We start from the raw sequence: 8,364 nt of genomic DNA on the forward strand, positions 1-8,364 counted from the left end.
GTGAACAGAGTCAGATGCAGAAGTGGGCTTGTCATGGGTAGGGCTTTCAGTGTACGATAAAAGGATCATTTGTTTTTTAAAAAGTGTTGGAAAAACTGGTTTTCCAGTTGGAAACAGTAAAGGCTGTAAGCTTTGTGTGTCAGAAAGAAAACCAGGAGGGATTGGAAGGGAAGGCAGGTGTCATGTTTACAGCCTTGTGGTTCAAGTCCCTCTTAGCAAGCACTCCAAAGCTGGAAAGCAGGAGGGAACAGGTGAAAACGAAGGTGGGGATGCTGGGGCCCTGCAGTGCGCTCTGGGCCGTGCGTGAGCCGGGACTGCGCACAGCCTGCTGGGGGCTGCTCTTCACCGGCCGGGGAAAATGGGGCAGCTGGGACCTGTGGCTGTGCCTGGACTGAAGCTGTCCGGCAGGTCCCTACCCTCCAGCACGAGCTCACCTGCCCCCTCCTCACAGCAGCCTTGGGACAAAACAGAATGACTCAAGGACAGCACTTCCTGCAGAAGGTCTGGAAGTGCCCAGAATGGGAGGCTGGGAAGCCCCTCCCGGGGAGAACTCCCCCATCGATGGACCATTCTTGGTGCAGACTCCTGACGCATGCATGGAACCTTAGACAAGTGAGCATCCGTCCACGTCGCCCCAGAGTGCCCAGGAGGCAGGCAGCGCGGGGCGCCCAGGCAGACAGGTTCAGCCTGCAGGACTGCGACCTGTGAAACCCACCCGGGCACCCCAACGGGAGCAGAAGTGTAGTCCTGCAGCCACGTCCACAGCGAGTTCCACTTTCCCCTTGCTCGCTTCTGCCTTGTTGGAAGTGTTTACAACTGGATGTGATTTTATAATACAACGTCAGGTAAGAGGAGAACAGCTGCTGTGCGTCCGTCCTGGTGAGTGACCATGTGAGGGAAGCCTGGGCGAGGCCCTCGGAGGGCAGTGGCTGGACAGGGGCTCCTGGTGGGGCCTGGACAGCACTGATTTGTGGATGTGGATGGGGGCACGTCCGTGATAAATGTACAAGTGCCCCTCACCGCCCTTAGGGATTGCTCTCCGGTCCCCTGTGTGGCCCTGGGCCGCAAACCACACAGTCTTGGCCCTGAACTCCCCCAGTGAGTAAGGGCCCTGACCCGGGGGTGTCTTGAGGTCCTGTCAGCACGCTGGGCCCTACAAGGTGGACAGCCCATTGGGCCAGAGCTGGGCCTGTTCAGAGCCACACCTGGACCTTCTTAGGGCCCTGGCTCCATCCTGCAGATGAGAAGCTCTGGAAAAGGACAAAGTCCTGGAGGCTGAGGAGCGGGGCGGGCTCCAAGTGCCCAGCAAGGACCTAGACCCTGAGTTCCGGGGGGGTCCACAAGGCCCTCAGGCGCAGGGAAGGCTCTGCCACCAGTGATTTCCAAACTTCCCTCCATGTCCCCTACCCGGGGCTGTAGGGACTTGGCCCAGGCCCCATGGGCTGCTGGTATCTGAGTGGACCTTGAAGACCAAGATGCCCCCAAGCCCTACTCCACCCACCTGCTGCGTCACTAGGCGGCGGGGCCTTCCTCGAATCCCCGCAGCCCGTTTCCCGCTCTCCCCTGGGGTCCTCTGACTGACCGCTGGATGTCAGGCCCCAAGTTTGGCAAGTCCTCTGCTCCTGGATGCCCCCAGCTGCCCCCACAAGCACAGTACCCCAGCTGCTCTCGGCCCCACCCCACTCAACATCCCCAGGTGGACATCTGACAGGCATGGGGGGTCCTGACATGACGGGGGCCGCAGGGCGGCGGGGCAGACACCACACGCCCCGGGCAGAGGAAGGCGGTTAGAGCAGCCTCTGTGAGGAGGTCTCAGCAGAGCTGGGCACAAGGGCTGTGGCCGGACGAGCCGGAGGGCAGGGCTTGGGGGGTAGGACGGGGGCCCTCAGGGTCCAGCTCTGAGTGAGAGGCAGAAAGTCCTGGAGTGTGGCCAAGATGCATCAGAAAACAGCTGTGTCTAGACGCCCCTCCCGAGCTCCTCAATGATTTCTGCTGAAGCTGAGTCACCTGTGGGTGTGTCACGTGTGATGTGTGTGGTGTGAGTGCGTGTCATGTATGAGGATTGTGTGTTGTGCTCTGGATGTGGGGTGTGTGCGTGTGTAGTGTATGCACATGTGGTGTTACTGTGTATCGTGTGTGTTCTGCATGTGTAATGAATGTGCCGTGTCCTACGTAGCATGTGTGCATATGTCCTGTGTGCATGTGTAGTGAATGTGTCTACTGTGTTGTGTATGTGCACCGTGTGTGTCGTGTGTGCTTGTGCAGTGAACGTGTGTGCCCTGCATGTGTCGTGTAGAGCATGTGTGCTGTGTGTGGGTGTGTAGTGAACGTGTGCTACGCGTGTGTCATGTAGTGAACGTGTGTGCTGTGCGTGTTTTGTGTAGGACGTGTGTGCTGTGCGTGTTTTGTGTAGGACGTGTGTGTAGTGAACGTGTGTGCTGTGCGTGTTTTGTGTAGAACGTGTGTGTAGTGAATGTGTGTGCTGTGCGTGTTTTGTGTAGGACGTGTGTGCTGTGCGTGTTTTGTGTAGAACGTGTGTGTAGTGAATGTGTGTGCTGTGCGTGTTTTGTGTAGGACGTGTGTGCTGTGCGTGTTTTGTGTAGAACGTGTGTGTAGTGAATGTGTGTGCTGTGCGTGTTTTGTGTAGGACGTGTGTGCTGTGCGTGTTTTGTGTAGAACGTGTGTGTAGTGAATGTGTGTGCTGTGCGTGTTTTGTGTAGGACGTGTGTGCTGTGCGTGTTTTGTGTAGGACGTGTGTGCTGTGTGTGGATGTGTAGTGAACGTGTGTGCTGTGCGTGTTTTGTGTAGGACGTGTGTGCTGTGCGTGTTTTGTGTAGGACGTGTGTGCTGTGCGTGTTTTGTGTAGGACGTGTGTGCTGTGCGTGTTTTGTGTAGGACGTGTGTGCTGTGCGTGTTTTCTGTAGGACGTGTGTGCTGTGCGTGTTTTCTGTAGAACGTGTGTGCTGTGCGTGTTTTGTGTAGGACGTGTGTGCTGTGCGTGTGTAGGACGTGTGTGCTGTGCGTGTTTTGTGTAGGACGTGTGTGCTGTGCGTGTGTAGGACGTGTGTGCTGTGCGTGTTTTGTGTAGGACGTGTGTGCTGTGCGTGTCGTGTGTAGTGAACGTGTGTCTTGTGTCTCTCCCAAGCCCCAGACACCCTTTGTCACTGCCTTGTCCTCTCTGTATGTAACCCGAGCGGCTGTCAGGACAGAGAGGCTGTGGGCCTGGGTGTGGACGCCAGGGGGTCTGGCTGCTGATGGGCCGGGGCCTGCTGGATGCCGCCAGGCTCCTGCTCACCCTCCTTTCCCTCTGAGCTGTTCAGCCACATGGGGCCAAGGGCTGTGCCGGCTCCTTCCCCGCAGGATTGGGTAGGAGGGGCAGTTGCTATGAAATAGTCCTGCCAAGAATCTCTGGGAACCTCCACATCTAACTTCCAGTGGACAGGAACCCTCGGGCACTCCCAGGGGACTCAGCCGGGCTCCTGCAGAAGCCTCTGGGAGAGGGCGGGGTGCCCTTGGTGCAGAGGCCGGGGCGACACAGCCGCAGACGCACGCATGAGCCGTGACGAAGAAGTGTGGGAAAGCACGGCCCTGCACAGCTGGTGGGGACGATTCCGAGGGGCTCAGGACAGTGCTGGGGAGTGGTCCGTGTCCTCAGGTGTGGAGAAACCCTGTCTCCAGAGGCAGCACTCAGGGCCTCAGATTTGAAACTGACATTCAAAGGGTTCAAAACACAGCATGACATAAATATGGCAGAATATCCACTGCCCTCTGTGTGGGGAGTCCGCGGGGCTCGTGCACTTCTCGTTTAGATTCTGCGCCTGAGACTATCCAGGAAACTGCAGGGAGGGGCTGCTTGGACTCGGCCCCTAGCTGGCCCCAGCGTCTCTTCCAAGGCCTGGCACTTGCTCCCAATCTGAGCCCAGACTTGTTGGCTTCCAAGCCGTGAGGAAATGGCAGAGTGCTCAGGGCCTCCTAGGCTACCCCAGGACCCCTGGAGCAAAGTGGGCTCACTGAACAAAAGCAGGTCTCGGCCCGCTTTAGGGGTGTTTGGTGGGACCCTGCACAGCCCCCAGTAAAAGAATAATTACCTGGGCCGGGCGTGGTGGCTCACACCTGTCATCCCAGCACTTTGGGAGGCCGAGTCGGGTAGATAACGAGGTCAGTTTGAGACCAGCCTGGCCAAGATGGTGAAAACCTCGTCTCTACTAAAAATACAAAAATTAGCTGTGCGTGGTGGAAGGCACCTGTAGTCCCAGCTACTCAGGAGGCTGAGGTAGGAGAATCACTTGAACCCAGGAGGCAGAGGGTGCAGTGAGACAAGATTGTGCCACTGCACTCCAGCCGGGGCAACACAGCAAGACACTGTCTCAAAAAACAGAAAGTACCTGGTATGCTCAGGGGCCACCACCCAGAAACGCTGGCCTTCCCCCATTGGCTCTGCAGCCTGGCTGGGAGGCTCTGCCACTCCCACCTCAGAAAGATTCCGTTGGTGGCCCAGGGCGGCGGTCAGCATCTCAGAGGACTCCCGGGGCTTCTGAGTACTCCCCAAGGCCTCAGCGGGCTTCCTCTTTTTCCCAGGCCAGGAGGACCCTCATTCCCAGACTGGCTGTCCACAGAAGCCACAGTGAGCCACTCCCCCACAGTCCCCACCTGCCGTTCACGGGACAACAGCCTCAGGGTGTGGTCAGGATGCCTCTGTTTCTGGGGCGCCTTCCAGCCCCATCTTGGCCCCTGTGCTCCTGCCAGTGTCCTCGGCAGGGTCTCAGCAGCTGGACCTGATACGTGGGCATGTCTTGGCAAGCCTGGACAGCCACCTTTGCGTGGTCTTGGCAGTTAGGAGCCCTGCCCATCTTCCTGGGAGGAATTCACCCCTCTCCCTGCCCAGGAAGCCGCCCGCCCTGCGGTACAGGCGAGGGTGCACGGCCCAGCTCAGCCAGCCCAGAGCCCAGGGAGGGCATGGCCCCCAGAACCACAGCTCTTCTGGGGAAATGGCCACCATGCTGGAGAGCAGGGGCCTCTCCTCTCACAGCCCAGCAGGTGCTGTTGATGACACGCAGCCCTGCGGGGACAGAGCCAGGCAGGGTACGAGCGAGGCAGAGCGAGGCAGAGGAACAGAGCCGGGTAGGGTACGAGCACAGAGTGAGGCAGAGCCTTTGGCTCCCTGGATCCAGCTGTGCCTGCATCCGCCATTCGGCTGACGCCGTCTGTAGCTGCCGAGTGTCCACACAGCACAGTGAGGTGACACCTGCTTTAGTCTGTGCAGATTTAAAACCCTATGTTAAGGTGTCCTGTGGAGAGTGACTCAAAGGCCTGGAAGAGACTCCTGAGCAGGGTCAACCTCCACCGTTCCCCAGGGGGCTGGGGGAGCAGTCCAGCTCATGGGGGTGGGGGGCGTGGCTGCCCCTCCACATGTGACCTGCAGCCCTGCCAGCTGGAGGCACCCACCCCTCGGCCTGCTGCCCGAGCTTTCCCCTCGGACACGCAGGCTGCTGGCTGTGAGGGAGGTGGGAGGTGACTATCAGATGAGATTAGTGCTAGGCTTGGAGAGGAGACGCGGCCAGGGGAGGCAGCCCCGATAAGGGCACCTGGAGGCCTCCCGCTCAGCCGGCTCATTGTTCCGTTTGCTGGGCTCATTGGTGGCAAAGGCTGCGGCCTTCAAAGACCTGGGTGTGGCCCTGCCGGCTGGCGAGGACTCTGGCTGGAGGGTGGGGTCTCCCGGCCTCCCATTCAGGCCTCCTTTTAAGACAGCAACTGACAGTCATTCTTTAAACCAGCCTGATGAGGGACCCCCCCTGTCCATTTTTCTTCAGCGGGAAGTCAAGACCACAGTCCCAGCCTGGCCATTGTGGAGGCTGGGAAGCCACAGGACCCCCAACCAACGCAGACCAGTGCCCCCCACCCTCACAAACCGTCCCTCTGGGCTCTCCCAACACTGCCAGCCGGTCCCAGGCTCTGGACTTGTTCCAGCGACCCTGGTCATCAGGAGGGTGGCCCCAGACCGGTGCCCAGCCCAGGCCCCCAACCAAGGCGCCAGGACCCATTTCACCCCCTTATGTTCATGCATTTTTAACTAAGTTCCCCCAAGTCCACGCTTGACTAATGTGACATCCGACCACCATGAATGAGAGGAGACCAGCACGACAGAGCCTCTTTATCAAAATTTGCATTTATTGTCAAAACTTTACCACACCTCACACATTTAAATGAAATTAGCTCTACTGACATTTCTGACCAGAAAATCAACTTATACCCATGATTACAAAAGTAATAAAGGTGTTAAGAAGCAAACGCCGGCTGGGCGCGGTGGCTCACACCTGTAATCCCAGTACTTTGGGAGGCCGAGGCAGGTGGATCACGAGGTCAGGAGTTCAAGACCAGCCTAACAAGGTGAAACCCCATCTCTACTAAAAATACAAAAATTACCCAGGCGTGGTGGCGGCGCCTGTAGTCTCAGCTACTCGGGAGGCTGAGGCAGGAAAGTCGCTTAAACCCGGAAGATGGAGCTTGCAGTGAGCCGAGATCCCGCTACTGCACTCCAGCCTGGGCAACAGAGCGAGACTCTGTCTCAAAAAAAAAAAAAAAAAGCAGCAAAAGCGCGCAGACCAGAGTGCACGCGTCCTCTGCCACGCCTCGCTGCCATCTGCGCCCCGGCCCTCCGCCTCCCGCTGGTGTAACAAGTGGGCCCCACACGCTGCAGCTTCTGCAAAGAAAACTTCCATAGAATGAGTTGTGGATCCAGCCAGAGCCCAGATCCCGGGCACCCGCCCCACTTCCCCTGGCCACCAGGCGGCGCCAGAGCCCGGCCAGTCCCATCTCCGGTCAGACGGGCCAAGGGGCACCGCCCCGCTCCAGCCCTGCTCTCTGCAGCCTGGGTCCCAGCCGGGGGGCTGCAGAGGCCTGGACCACTTCCTCCCCAGACACTTCCCGGACCCACACAAAAGCTCACATCCACGCTTTCCTTGTTCTGGAACATTTGGCCCCTTTCTGCCCCAAGGACATGGGGACCAAAGCCCCGGGGCTCCCGGGCCCAGGAGAGAGGAAGCAGGCGGAGTCCCAAGTCAAGACGCAGGTGCCGCCGGTGCGGTGCCGCTAGGGAGGACCCCACTGCCCCATTTTCCCATGCCCTATACCTCTTTAGGCCAGACCCTCAAAGAAGTATATGCATAGGAAAAAGGAACGGCGGGCGGTTCTGCGGGCAGCTCTGCGGAGGGCAAGCTCTTCAGCACCAGGAGGTGGCCCGTCCTGGGGGAGGGTCTCGTGCCGGGCAGCGGGAGAAGTCGGGACCGAGGCCTGGTGGGCACCAAGATCCTGTGGGAGCGAGGAGGGCAGAGCCAAGGCAGGGCCGAGTTCCCAGAGGCAGGACTTGGGCCTCGTCTTACCTGTGGTCCAGCCTCCTGGGCCGCTGGCGTTGGGTAGCCTGTGAGCCTCGTGAGCCTGGGAGGAAGGTGGAGAACTCTGAGCCCGGAGGAGCTTGGAGAACTCTCTGAGCCGGGAGGAGCGGTGGAGACCTCTGAGCCAGAGGAGCGGTGGAGAACTCTCTGAGCCTGGAGTTCTGCTGCTGCCCAGCGAGGTCCACATTTATGTGCAGGGGAGACCTTGGCCGCTACTGTCACATGCAGCCAGAGGGCTGCTCCGCGCCAAGGACCCCGTCCCACCCCCGCACCTGCCAGATTGGGGCACAAAGACCTGCTGTGGGAAGTGCTGAGGCAGGGCCCGGCGGGCAGGCGGGTGGTGAGGGCCGGGGGCCGGGGGCTGCCGGCCCGGGAGCTGGGATGGGGCCAGCCTGTCCACACGCCCTCCTCCAGCCCTTATCTCCCCATGCGCTTCTGCTTGCGTCAAGGGCCTGGAAAGCACACGTGAGCAAGAATTGCTTGTCCAGGGAAGGGGCCACCTCTCCCTCCTGGGCCTGCCCGGCTCAGCAATAAGCAGTCTACACCGCAGCCTCCTGGCTCACAGGGCTCTCAGAACCCCCAGCCAGCGCGCCCAACACTGTCCCGGCCACTGAGAACCAGACCCCACCCCAGGGCAGGTGGCCCTGCTTGGCTGGGGCGGCCTCCACAGCTGGGGCTCCCTGAGGATTCCCAGCACCAGGCGGACGCTGGTCCACATAGTGAGGCCCAGAGCCTTCCCCAGGCCACAGAGCCCCCAAGCACATGGAAAGGCGCCAGGCTCTGCAGCCTTGGGGGCAAGAGTGCAGGGTCGGAGGGAGAGGGCCCCTCAGGGACAGCTGGCCAGACCCACAGCTGCCCACACAGAGACCACACAGGCCAGCAGACACCCTCTCCTAGGACCAGGGAGCCTCCCCCCAGGGCCCAGGCGGGCAGCGGGACTCCCGCAGGTCTGGGACTGCCCCCGTGTCCTGGG

At 60.1% G+C, this 8,364-nt stretch overlaps 1 long non-coding RNA gene across 1 annotated transcript; it reads right to left on the reverse strand.

The window, feature by feature from the left end:
• Window positions 1-6,147: 6,147 nt before the first annotated feature.
• Window positions 6,148-7,937, reverse strand: LOC140712535 (uncharacterized). The gene is made up of 2 exons (XR_012094138.1): window positions 7,380-7,937; window positions 6,148-7,290 (listed from the first exon to the last, which is right to left on the reverse strand). It is a non-coding gene; the product is annotated as an uncharacterized lncRNA (long non-coding RNA).
• Between the last annotated feature and the right edge of the window lie 427 nt (window positions 7,938-8,364).

Source organism: Chlorocebus sabaeus, chromosome 9 (assembly GCF_047675955.1).
Source record: "Chlorocebus sabaeus isolate Y175 chromosome 9, mChlSab1.0.hap1, whole genome shotgun sequence".
NCBI lineage: Eukaryota > Metazoa > Chordata > Mammalia > Primates > Cercopithecidae > Chlorocebus > Chlorocebus sabaeus.